We start from the raw sequence: 14,654 nt of genomic DNA, 5'->3' as shown, positions 1-14,654 counted from the left end.
GAAAACTTGGCTGAGAGGTGCCACGGAACAACCTCTCACTCATTGTCAGCAAGACCAAGGAGAGGAAAACCAGAGATCCGTAAGCCAGTCCTCATCGAGGAATCAGAGGTGGAGAGCATCAGCAATTTTAAACCCCTCGGTATTATTATTTCAGAGGATTCAGGGTTCAGCACCAACGTGTATAAAGCATAGACATCAAGTCTTCACTACCTTCTGATTACACCTGGAAATATAAAACTTTTTTTTATAACCATATAACAATTACCGCACAGAAACCGGCCATCTTGGCCCTTCTAGTCCATGCCGAACGCTTACTCTCACCTAGTCCCACTGACCCGCACTCAGCCCATAACCCTCCATTCCTTTCCTGTCCATATACCTATCCAATTTTACTTTAAATGACCATACCAAACCTGCCTTTACCACTTCTACTGGAAGCTCATTCCACACAGCTACCACTCTCTGAATAAAGAAATTCCCCCTCATGTTACCCTTAAACTTTTGCTCCCTAAGTCTCAACTCATGTCCTCTTGGTTGAATCTCCCCTACTCTCAATGGAAAAAGCCTATCCACGTCAACTTGATCTATCCCCCTCATTATTTTAAATACTTCTATCAAGTCCCCCCTCAACCTTCTACGCTCCAAAGAATAAAGACCTAATTTGTTCAGCCTTTCCCTGTAACTTAGGTGCTGAAACCCAGGTAATATTCTAGTAAATCTTCTCTGTACTCTCTCTATTTTATTGGTATCTTTCCTATAATTCGGTGACCAGAACTGTACACAATACTCCAAATTCGGCTTCACAGAAACAGGATCTTCAGCCAACTGGTCCATGCTGACCATGCGATCTTCTTTGCTAGTCCCAGTTGCCCATGTTCAGCCCTTACCCCTCCCATAATAATCTGCACATTTATTTCTACTACCAAAGTGCATGACTATGCATTTTCCAACATTGTATTTCATTTGCCACTTTCCTGCCTATTCTCCTAATCTGTCTAAATCCTTCTGCATCCTACCTGTTTCCTCAACACTACCTGCCCATCCACCAATCTTAGTGTCAACTGCAAACTTGGCAACAAAGCCATCGATTCCATCACCTAAATCATTCATATACAGCATTAAAAAAAAGTGGTCCCAACACTGAGCCCTGCAGAACACCACTAGTCACTGGCAGCCAACCAGAAAATAATCCTTTTATTCCTACTCACTGCCTCCTACCAATTAGCCAATGCTCTAACCATGTTAGTAACTTTCCTGTAATGGGCTCTTAAGTTGGTAAGCAGCCTCATGTGTGGCAGCATGTCAAAGGCCTTCTGAAAGTCCAAATACACAACATCCACTGAATCCCCTTATCTATCCTACTTGTAATCCCTTCAAAGAATTTCAACAGGTTTGGCAGGCAGGATTTTCCAGGAAGAAAAACATGCTGCTTTTGTACAATCTTGTCCTGTGTTACCAAGTACTCCATCATGTCAGGCATGGTTATACTATTTTACTTTCTTCTATGTGGTCTCCCTCATTCTCCTGTACTACAAGGAATAAACATCCACTGTGGTCAACCTCTCCCTATAACTCAGCAGTATCCTCATAAATCTCTTTTGTGCCCTCTCCTACTTGACAAATTCCTTTCTATTACATTGAACCAATATTCCAAGTGTGGTGCCAATGATGACTTGTATCATCATGTTCCTAATCCTAAACTCAGTGCCTTCACTAATGAAAGACAGCATGCTAAATGCCTTCTTCACCATCCTGTCTAGTTGAGTGTCCGCTTTTAGCTAACTATGCACTTGTACTTCCAGGCCACTCTGTTCCACAGCACTTGTCAGTGACCTGCTGTTCACTGTGTAGTTCCTACCCTGGTTTGACTGCCCAAAATGCATCACCTCACACTTATCTAGGTTGAAAACTGCTTTTCTTTCCTCAGCCATCTCCCAAAATAATCAAGATCTTTTAGTAATTCATCATAATCTGCTTCACTATCAAAAAGATCCCCTATGTGCACTCATATCGACATTTTTTACATAAATAACAGAGTTCTCAACACTAACCCCTTAGGCATCCTACTCACCATGGGCTTCCATTTGGAGAATTGACTTTGTTCTTTCTGGTCAGAATTGGCACTTAATATACATACTGCAAATGGGTTAGAAAGCTTAGGTAGGTTGTTACCTTCCAAGTGACAATCAAACTTCAAACACAGAAATAGGATTTTGCTTGGTTTGGATGAATTGCCCAAATGAGGTAACAACTTGGCCAGTGAATTATATGTGTATTATTGTAGCTTATGAAATGATAGCAATAGAGAGAACACCAAATGTAACTTAAACATTGTCATTATGCCTTTATAATAATAATCAACTAAGTGGTACAATGATATTTTCCAACAAATTTTTTATTCATTCAATATTCTTTGATTATATTTAAATAAGATGAAGCTATACATAGAAAAGAACTGGTCAGGTCTACCGCATTCATCACTTGGTTTAAATCTATATGTGTTTCATAAGTTCGGTACTATCAAAAGCTGTAGCGTAATCGGCATAGGCTGTTGGCTCTTCTGCGTAACTAGTTTCATTGTCTGGTACTGGCTGCGGCCCTTGCTTGTCAAGTCGTGATGATGTTGAGCCACGTGGACGCGCAGGCAAGCTCGAAGGTGGCACCTTGCTTGGGGTCGGGGGCGGTGGCTCACGGGGGCGAGTGAGCGATCGTCGTGACCACCGGGGCTGTTTAGGTAAGGACAGTGGTGGGCGAGCTAGTGAGCGGGTGCGTTGCTGAGTAGAATACGGCTGCTGTGCCTTGGGGATTTTGGCACCAGGTTTTGACAGCCTCTTCGGTTGTTTCCTTGAATTGTATTGGGATGGCAATGGGGGACGGGGAGGTGGTCTCTTCTTGATCTCCCGTTGCTTAGATCTGAAATGTAAAGAGGGAAGAACATGAGCTGTAGTCACCCATGTTGCCCTCCTCTCTGAAGGCTTTGAGTGCTAACTGCGAAAGATCTTTGACCTGAAAATTAACACTAGTTCTCTTTTCACTGGTGCTATCAGACCTATTGAGTGTTTCCTCCACTTTCTGTTACTATATCTGGCAATAGCATCTTAGCTAGAGAAATTGTTTGACATGGCGATATTTCTATTTGATACGTCGGCCATTCAAAGCTGAGTACTTGTCCAGTCATTCAATTTAATAGTGACTGATTCTCAGTCTCAACACTCTATATTCCTTGAAGCATTTTGTGCTGAGAGATCTATCAACTTTTTAGATGCATTCAGTGACTTGATCTTCATGGTGTATGCAAGCAAAAAGTTAATCCATCACATCAGACTCCTACCCCAGCTCTCCAATCTTCATCCCCCATTGACATTGTGATACATCCACCTTGCATAAGGTACATGTCAGCTCATTGCTCTTCTGCAGTGGCAGGAGCATTTATGCCCCTCCTCATGCTCAGAACACACAGAGAGGGGGCAGCAAGGAGAAAAGGGAAGACAAGCAGGGACCAGGCACATGATTTGTGTCTGCCCACATCTCAGCTCCGTGTTGTGGGGTTGTAGCAATGCTGCATGCCAATTTCACTGACCCTGTTAAGTATGGCTGGCATAAAGCTGAGAGGCCAGATATGAAGATTATTTATCCCCTCAGTTTGGTTCCTTACAGACCATCCTCCTTCCCATCTGCTCATACAGAAGAAAGAGGGTGGTGTATGGTTCAGGTGCATCCCTCTTTTCAAGTCCAACAGTGTACTAAGAATCTCATTCTGCATGTACACCAGCATCCCAAATGTGTTCAAGGCATTACAGACACCTGTCTCTCTCATGATTACTCCTGCTAGACTGTAGCCCACTAGTGCCTGGTGTTTATCCTCAAGGATTGCATCCCTCTAAACTACTTTGCTCATTCCTCAATGTCAGTTTCTGAGGCAGTAGACCATATTCCTTGTGCCCTCTCACCAATTCACTATACAGTTATAGTAAGCCTTCATTTCTTCTGTTCCAGTAATGATGGCTAACATACTATTTGCCACTGTCCATCGCACCCAAGTATTATCCTTCAGTAACCGGTATACAGTCTAGGTCTCTTCAGACATCAACATTACACTATCTGTCCCAGTTTTCAAAAATTAACCCTTTGTCTGCCAAAATGAATGAGCTGATATTTTGCTACATAATTCTCCTGAGATTGTTCAGTGGGCTGTCAAGTGCACTGTGAAACATGGTCACTGACACCTCAGCGTTATCATCCTCCTCCTCCTCATCTCCATCCTGTGTCCCCCAGCTTCCCCTGTACTGATCCATGGTATTCTGATGTGGGGATATCTGTCTTCCCTTCATATGCTCAAAGTCAAACATCCCGAACGTGATGCAGCCTTCCACATGGTAATGAAGATGTAGTAAAGGGGCTGTAGAAAATGACAATGAAACATTTTTGCCAGTTGTACCTGGCATATTTTGCATTGCGTCTGCTCATGTGTAGCTCACGCCTGAAGGATCCTCTGATCACAAAGAGGAAGGGCTCTAAAATATCTGATGTAACACTGAAACCAAGAGAATACCCCCAGCTTCCATCCTGGAAGTGTGGCCTCTCTTCTGTTATTTTAGTCCATATGGGAAGATAAAGGACTTTGGATACCTTTTAATTTTCCATCCTTTGGAGACTTAACACCACGTGTGGACGCATGACGATGATGTTGAATGAAAAGTTGGTGCAGAGGAGAGTAGTATTCACAAGGTCAATCATTTGTGTCTGTCCCTTTGTGTTCCTGCCTGGCCAAGTGTCTGTATGACAGCACAATGATTTTCAGGGTGTGCAGTGAACTCTGACATGATTGTGAAGTCATGGGTTCTTTTCAGCATTGTTCCCCCGTGCTGCTTCTCATTCATGGAAACGACCATTCTCCATCTCCTATAAAGCTCTGAATTTAGTATTAACGGGTCCCTTGTACCCATCCCCTTGTCTATTACTCTGGGTCTCTTTCCTAGCATGCATCCTACTTACTACAATCACTTTCTGATTTTCAGAGATCTGACAGCTTTCACCCTCTTCCTGGTAGCCTCTCCCTCCTTCATTGAACTGATAGGAGTAGAATAACAACACTGCAAGGGCAGGACTGGGTCATCATACTCTAAGAGCCTTCTCCCATGTGCAAACTGTGTGAAGTTTTCATGTCCTCTCTGCCTGGGTTTTACCAATGTACTCCGGTTTCCTCCCACATGCCAAACACCTATGATTTGATTGTGTATTGCCTCCAGTATGTAGTGGTGTAGAGCTAGCAATGGGACCTGGGGGAATTGTGGGGTCAGTAAAATGGGATTAGTATAAATGGGTGCTTCATCATGGACTCAATGAGCAGAAGGGTATAACTCCCTGATAACCCATTTGATTCCATTAATATCCAGAAATCTATCAAACTCTGTTGTGAATAAATACACTAACTGTGCATGCACAGCCCTCTGGCATACAGAATTTCAATGTTCACCATCTGTTGGTTGTTTTCTCTGCATATCAGTCCTAAATAGTCTACTGCTTTCTCTGTATTCTAGATTCCCCGTCCAGGTAAATCCTTCTCCCTGCATTTACCCTTCCAAGCTCTTTAAGAGTTTTGCGTCTTCTCTCATCCTCAGAAACATCAGAGATTATAGGCACTATAGGTCTACTCACTCCTCATATGGCAAATCTGTCACCTCTGGAACCACTTCAATGGCAAGTACATCTTCTCTAATGTTAGAAGTCAAAAAATGTAGACAATGTTCCTTGTGCCATCTCACCAAATTGTTTCTTCTGCTTTATTTATTCTACTTGCAAAGCCTCTAGAAATGATGACCGCCATAATATTTTCTCCCTTACTGTCCTTTGCAGCAAATAATGTCTTTAAGGAACTTGTATACAACTAGGTCTCTTTGAACATCAATACTACCCAAGCTCTCATAATCTTTAAAAGCTGCTTTTTTATCCATTGTGCACCAAAGTGATATTTTTTTCTGATGTTTTTCTGCATAATTTTCAATTTGCCATTTTTTCATTCACAGAGTCAGGTAGATCCTTTCATTCAGGTAGATCATGCACAGAAGATCCATTCATTCCCGTTCTTTGCTTCCTGATCGATAATCAATTTCAATCACTACTCACTGAATTCCCTACGGTCTAACCTTTCTTAACCAACCTTCTGTTTGGGATACTAAGCCTTTTGAAAATTCAGCTACACCATGTATTGCCACTCTGCTTCTGCTAATGGGAATGTGCCTTCAATCTCTGATGATTTTCTCTGATTGTTTCACAGTGCTGAGTTTAGCATGCTTCCCTCGGGAATTGTGCGGAGTACATTTTATGCTTCTTTCTGGGTACGATCCAAACTAACTCTATTACAAACTTGTTTCTGATCAATTTCACAATTTTCTGAGTGGGATGCATGAAACACGACCACAGAAAATAGATATACAGCACCAATTTCCAGCTTTCAGATACTAAAGCTACTAAAATCTCTTTGAAGTTTGTTTAGTTTTGGAACTCCTGGATTGACAGCTAGGAAAGTACATACTGCAGTTGGTATTATCATCAACAATGAAGAGCAAATATTTGATGGGTATTTCTGAAGTGGCACTGATATTTTTCTTTTGCACTTACCAGCCAATCTATGGTGGTGCTGATGACAAAGCACTGCAGCTCACATTAATGTGGGAGTACATGATACATTACCATGGAAAGAATTATCTAAGATTTATGTTAAACACTGAACATCTTTTTAAGCATCCTGGAAAATAAATGTTTTCTCATCCACTGCATGCTCTACAATATTGTAATAGCACAAGGAGCACATTCGAACTGCACATATAAATAAATGTGTGCATCTGAAAGCTGTCATTACATAAATGAACAATACCCTGAAGGTAATTGAATATGGCTTCTGCACTAGCACAATTGCAAAATTGCAGCTGAAATGCACATAAAATTGCATTGATTAAGTTGCATTTGAAGGTTCGACAAAATTGATTCTCATGATGACACAGAAATTAAGAGGCAGCAAAACTGGACTATATAATGAAACATTTTTTTCTCCTTTCCATTATCGCAATAAAAGGGTGTACCATCCATCTGTGAAAACATGACTTAAAATCATTGAAAAGATAATTTGTAGTTCATGTAAGCCAATTATTCTCTCACTAAATTAAAATTCTTTGATAGGAAAGCTCATACAAGATACTGTGTGCCTAGTATTGTCTTTGTTCTGAAGACCATGAGTACAATTTGAAAACCTTTTCTTAAAAATAGTGCAATTGATAGAATCGGGGCAGGGTGTCTGGTCGCTTCAGTCTGTTTCAATGAGACTGTGTCCCGTTGTGAGTTAACTGCATTTACAGTTAACATCTGTGTAACTTAATACATTCAATTAAAGAAATCCATCATTCTCAAAGATGAAATTAATAATTTGTCAAGCATCAGTTACCATTCTTCCAGTGTCATTTGTATGTGAAAATATTGGTCTGAGTGTTAACTAGCTTCAGGTTATGTGTGGTGGTGTACCTCACTTCTGCATATAGTGTCGGCATGTGTGCTAGTGTATCTGACATTCCTGTTAATCCATGGAATTAATGCTGAATTGGAGGATGGGGGGAGTGGGATTTTGGAGGTGGTGATGGCAGTTCTGTGAGGAACTAACTGAGGGGCCAAATGCACTTCAGATCCAACTGTTCAGCTTTATGTCAGATACAGTGAATGGGATCATCAGAGAAGGTGAAGAGGAGTGACTATCTTAACAGATGTTAATATTTTATTCATTTACATAAGTTGAAGTACTTTAAAAATATTTATTTTGAATAAATATTTTTATGTATTTTACTTATTTCAAAACGTTTCTGGTTACCAGAGACATTAGACTTCTGGAAACATGTTGTTCATTGGGGGAGTTTAAAGTTCAACAGCCTGTGGCCTACATATCACTTATACACATCTCCGTAGCTGCTAAAGGTAAGTGCAATTGTGCATACTGGGCCTGGACCAGCATGCTCCAGGAAATTAAATATATTTCTGCTCTAATTCTTACCTGGTATCCAGTAGTGCTAGAGTTCAAAATCAACTGAATGGTTTATCTTTATATTTTTGACATTCTTCTTGCTAGCTCTAGGGAAATTCAATGACCAGGCTTTTGAAAGCATGGTTATTTCACTGAAGAAGTTGTCAAAGACAGTTCAAACACATAGGCTCAGGTGCTGCTAATTTTATTTTCTGACATGACAATGACTCTTTCTTCCAGATTAGTTATTCTCTTGTATAATCAGTAGATTATTTATCAAACAATATGGCTGTTTTGCTGCATTGGGTGGCCTAAATCATTTATTGTGATTTTTTTTACAGTGCTATAAATATAAACTTCGAGTCAAGTGAATGTGATGCCCATGCTACATATCAATTGTGATGGTTGAAATGTCACCTCAAGAGTAACTGCCCACAACTGTTACTAGAAACAAAACTGATTGACAAGGAATTCATCCAGACATCAATGTTGGTGAAAAACAAACAAAAATATGATGCAGACAGCTGTCAAAATTCCAAATGCCCATTTCACTGCTGATAAATATGTCACTGTGGAGTTATGGAAAGTGATGTTCAAGTTATTTTATTCTCCCTTGGGCAAAGGAAGCTGTCACATTATTTTTCCTAGGATAAGAGAGTCTAAAACCAGAGTACGTAGATTTAAAGTGAGAGGAAAACAAAGTGGCACGAGGGACAACTCTTTTAGACATTAGTATGTGTGAGTATGTGGAACGAGTTGCCAAAGGAAGTGGTAGCAGAAGAGACACTTACAATGCTTAAAAGGCATTCAGACAGGTACTTGGATAAGAAATGTTTAGAGGGAAATGGGCCAAAGACAAGAAAATAGGACAAGCTCATATAGGCATCTTGGTTAAGTTGGACCAGTTCTATTCTGTACAACTCATATGACTAAGTAATCAGTAGAAAGATAAGGGTGGAGTCGAAAAAGTGTTTTGGATCCAAAAGCTAGTTTTTGTCTAGAATGCAGTGCCTGAAATAGTGGTGGAGGCAGAAGCTCTCATTGCCCTTAAGACGTACTTAGATGAGTATGTGAGTTGTCATAACCCACAGGGATATAGCTTAAGGACAAAAGAACAAGGGCTAGTGGAGAGAGATTAGGGAGGAAAGAAAAGGCATACTTTTGAGAATCAAGTGAGAAAAAATAACACAAAATTTATTTGCCCAATTCAAGGGATTTTCTGCTTGGAATGTTCAGCATCGATACTGATTTACACAATTTCAAATATAAGACGGCATATTTAAAGACATTTGCATTTTGAGACACAATAACATCTCACTTAAGAGTCGAAATCTGGGAACAGGATAGATCTTGAAATGGAATCAACAGAATATAGTATGTGATCCATATAATGCATTATAAAATACATTATAGTACCTCTTCTGACTTGAAATGAAAGTGAGCTATAGTAAATTTATGGAAGTTCCAAAAGAATGGAAAAAAATGGTTTTTTGCTATAAAACAGTCTGCAGCTTGGTTCAAAATCCAAATTCCTTGGAAACAATTGCAACTTCTCCTATATATGCATTAGATACATTTAATATATTGTTTAAATGCTTTAAATACATTGGTTTTAGATGCAGTATATTCTGCTTTAAACAGTTATAAGGTTTGTATCAGGTTTGTATGAAAGAAAGGCAATTGATTAAGTTGTACAGTATTTATATTGGGGCTCTTAAAATAGACTGACCAGATTTACAATCCATGTTACATGGTTTGGCACTTAATAGATCTGGAGCTAAATTATGAAATGCGGCATAATAAAGGTATGAAGTCTTTGAAATGAAGAGAATTGGCAAGGAGAGGAAGAAATGTGGTTAGGGATTTATCTTCATGCCACACATACTAGTTCCTTTGATTTCCCACCCTAATTTGGAAATTACAGCAGAAGGGTCTGCAATAATCAATGATACTCTCATGTTTTTCTTCATAACACCGCCTGAAGGGTAAGTGGTACATTCCAAGCAACCTTTGTTGCTTTACACTCAGCTGCAAGTAGAAGGGAAGGGAATGCATTTGTTAAAAGGCAGTTTTTAAATAAAGGAATTGAGAGCACCATAAGGAGCGAAGTCCATGGTAAAACAGGACTAACGCATTGCTTTCTTATAAAGTTGGGTTAAACCCTTCCTGTTAATAGCATGCTATTACTTAAGATCTTTCCAGCCCGGTACAGGTATATAAAAACAAGCAATATCTATTGTAATATGTCCATGGAATATGGAGCTTTCCAAATTTAAAATGCACAGGGGAACAACTAATGGAGCTGTTACCCCACTGCTCCAGCAATCCCACCCTCTGAGGCTGTCAGTGTTCTCTCCGTGACCAAGTGAGTTTCCTCTGGTTGAACAGCTTTCCTGCCACATCTCAGACATGCTGATTGGTGAGCTCACTGGCCATTGTAAAATTGCCACCAGTAGATGAGCAGTAGAATCTGGTGAGTGGAGGGATTTATTTAATTTTTTAGTCTCATTTAAAAATACAGCACACATCCAGACCCTTCCAGCCCAATGAGCCGGCACTGCCCTATCACACACAGGTGATCAATTAACCTACCACATACTTCTTTAGAATGGAGGAAACCGGGTCGCTCGGAGGAAAGCCACATGGAGACAGGGAGAATGTACAAACTCCTTACAGGCAGCAGCACTGCCGCTTGGTCGCTGTCTCTATAGTAGCATTACTTTAACAGCTGTACAACTGTGTCACGCTAGATGAGAAAGTGAAGTGAAGAGGCTGCAAGCAAAATTAATGGAAGATTGGGAATGCTCTGAATGGGCCAAATGCTTCTATAAGGATCCAAAGAAAAGATGGAAATACAGAATGAAGTAGTTTCGCTCATGATTTTAATCATCTGCTCCGTTTTCATTCTTGAAAACATGCATACAAGTTTATTGCTGCTATTTATATGTATCTACAATCCCTGTGTTGTCAATTAGATTGCTTGAATATAAGTAGCAGATGGTGATACAGGGCAAGGACACAAGGCCTGGGGCTTTGTAATTGAAAGACAGTGACGGATCGGGCATGTTACGATTATGCAAAAACTTGTTTAAGCATTTGCAGTCAATTAGGAAGGTGAAAACAAAGCAATGCCAAATTCTCCTTCATCTGCACTCATCACCCTAGACGTTCTTATGGTTTGCTCTACAATCCAAGGCCACTGTCTGACAAGTTATAATTGTGGATTTGGTGACTTTAATAAAATTTGGTGCAATTGATTGATTTTTTAGAGCATTTGCCATATTAAATCACTTTAAATTCCCGAGATAGATTTGTAAATGAGCTAAAATAAATATACTTTAATATTCAAATTCGAAAGATTTTTATGTTGCTTATTGAGCATACTGTTTACTCACCTTTTAAGGCAGAAGAAGATAATTCCACAGATTATGCTTATAACAACCATGAGAGCTCCTCCAGCAACAGCCATCAAAACTATCTGCGACTTGACTCCCAAAGAAGAATTTCTAGTTTCTGTTGAACCCTCTGAAGAAAGTAAAATCTAAGTAGTAGGATCTCTGACCAGAAAACAGTGCATGAAAAACACAAAATTACATAATGGCTCCACTATAGTTTGCAGCCCAAAATTTCTTATATCTTACCTAAATGCTTAAACATCTAACAATATATCTTGCGTCATATAGAAACAGTAATACAATCCCAAAGCACATATTTCTGGATGAAAAGTTGGGTAGTAAACCACAAGAGAAAAGTTCAGGAAGAAGGAAGAAAAGTTAATTCAACAAAGTTATTGTAAGTGAAAGAATTGCAAGAGAAGGTAGATTAGGACATAATTTGCAAAGAGGACAAAAATAACAGCCTCTTTCATCAAAGGTAGATTTATAGGAAGGAGAAATACACAGGACCTTGGAGCGGTAAGATCAAAACATTCAGAAGAATTGCAGGTCTACAGAAAATTGCCAAGTTAATGTTCCATTTTGGAATGATGGGGTGGCAAGCTAGAACTTTAATTTGAATGCAAAGTGGAACTAATGTGAATCAATGAGCCATGGATATCATAACTGGGACTTCACCAAAACCAAGATTTATCTGGCAGATTTTAGACCAATTGCAAATTATTGATGCTTGAGAAGAGGTTGCAAAGTAATAATAGGGTTATTAGAATAGTTAATGATAAAGAAACTGGAGTTAAAATATTCATTTGTGCTGGCCCACTCACTGTATGTTGGGCAAGAACATAGCCAAAGAATGCTGAATTAAGTCTGGAACTAGAGGTGCTGAGTTCAAGCATTTTTCATCACTTTATGCTGGATATAGCCTCTTAAAAGAACTTAGAAATAAGAGTTCTGATTGGAAGGAAGAACTTCTATACAAGTAGTTTCCTGTTCTGCAGCTGATAGATCCGTGTCGTGATCACAGGTGAAGTCACGTATTGCAAATTATAAGTAGGGAGGGACATCAGCAAAAGAGAGCATATTAAAAAAATAGATGACGAAGGAGAAATCATTGATAGTACTGGAATTGAAGGTGTAGAGAGAAAAGGTATTGCCTGAGATACTCAGCTCTTGATCAGAGAATGAGGAACGTAATCTTGTAAGACCAATCCACCTGTAAGAGGAGTTGAAGAGAAGCGATAGTGTAGGATGGCATGGTCAGTGGAGTAGGAGGAGAATGAATAGAATTACTCAATGAGATTACAAAACTTAAACAAAATGTCATAGGGTGTTTCTCCCCCCCCCCCCAGAATTTCAATTTTAATTAACAGAATTTAAATTGGGCAACTTCTTTGGAGAAGAGTTCATGTCAATTGTTTTGAAGGAAGAAGCTTTCTGACTAGATCCTAATCAAATAATCTCAGCTAAGAAGGATGTGAGTGATCAGGAAACTGAGTTGGGTGTTGGGTAAACTGTTAGAGTTAAAAGGTACACTTCCCATCAACTCCATGCTAACATCCCACTCCTAACTAATTCTGGTCTGTTCTGACCCGACACCTTTTGTTGGTGCTTTAAAAACTTTTTACATATCAGGTGAGTGTATGGTGTATGGTGTGATATTCTTCACAATTTCCAACATTCATCATTATATTGGAAGCAATTTAGAGCCGTTCCTGAAGAGAATTGATCCAGGTTCATACATTAATAAACCTTCATTATTTCTGCTTTCAGGTGCCAGGTTGGACACTGGTATCTGGAGACTAGTTGCAGGATTGCAGTGCCATCTTTACCAATATGCATGGATTCATTACAGGTTTATATGTGTAACTGGCCATTGACTACTGTGTAAGTATCAGAACTATCCTTCAAGCTATTTAAGATCAGAAGTATGGAAATGAAATCAGATGCTAATACTTTAAAAAAAATCAAATTCAGGTTTCTCCTTTGCAACATTTAACATTTTCACACACTCATCTACTTCATCCATTTGAGAGGTTTTCAGTTCCATTCCGTCTCAATCCATATCTTTTAGCTCAAAAACAAATTATCCCTGCAATGCACAACAGGAAGAGAGAATGCAGGAATTAAGATAGATGTAATGTTGTGATGCCTGAGATTCTGGGAAGATAAGTGATGCAATAGATTTACTGAACCAGCTCCTGAGACGATCTTTGAGTGGCACAGAGCATCAGGTAATGCTGCCAAGAAGTCTGGCAGTAAGCTTGGGTGCTCAATGTATCAGGATGCCAAACTGCTTTGGAGCCAGCAAAGATTAGAATACAAGTCAATATTGATATGGATGTCAATTATAATTCCCTGGTCCACAAATTAAATAATTAACAGGAACAAAAATTGCAACTAGTAAGTTTGGTCTTAAACCTGACTTTATGAGATATGATTCAAAGGATCAGAAAACTACCTTCTCCCACCCCTCTAAATAACCTATATCCAATCTTTCAATAAATTTGCTTCTGACATATGTTAACAAACATGTATAACTATACCACTTGTAGAAGAACTCAGTATTCACCATCTGTCAATGGCATCAATGCACACCACTGACTGCTTTCTAATTACCATTGGCTGTAATGTCAACGCATATTTTAATGGTTACATTTATAAGTTATTCATACTTTCAAGTTTAATAATCATCTTAATGCAGAGAGTGGTATTCGTACAGCTGATTGAGTATAGATGTTTTGTATGCTTTGCCACACCTCGCATTCCACAATGTTGCAGAGAATTCTCTAAGTAAAATACTGTTTAAAAATATAATCAGTAAGTGTGATAAATCCATGCACAGTAAATTGCCTGCCACTGTTTATTACTTGGCAATGAATGTTTTCATTGGAACTCACTTTCATTTAATGGGTGGACCACTACAGCATTGAAAGAAGTAATACAGAGGCAGTGATCCATCAACATATTTGGTGGAGTAAGTGAATAACTTTTGTGTTTAAAGAGCATTTTAAAGATGCTTATGCACCATTACACCAGAATTTCATTAACATGCGGGATTGAAAATATCTTCACACAATAAGGGCAACTTTGATTTTAAAATTCCACAGAAGTATGAAACTTCAAAAGCCTTGTGATAAATAGGGGAATATTTATGTGTGGCTAAATTACTTGTTACTATCAATTCAAGTTATTACACATCAAAGTCACATTCATCTTTTGTTAATAGTTCTGAATAAAAAGCTTCAAAGTAT

The sequence above is a fragment of the Hypanus sabinus genome, chromosome 10, assembly GCF_030144855.1.
Source record: "Hypanus sabinus isolate sHypSab1 chromosome 10, sHypSab1.hap1, whole genome shotgun sequence".
NCBI lineage: Eukaryota > Metazoa > Chordata > Chondrichthyes > Myliobatiformes > Dasyatidae > Hypanus > Hypanus sabinus.
The sequence above is the reverse complement of the archived record's forward strand: the minus strand, read 5'-3'. Positions refer to the sequence as shown.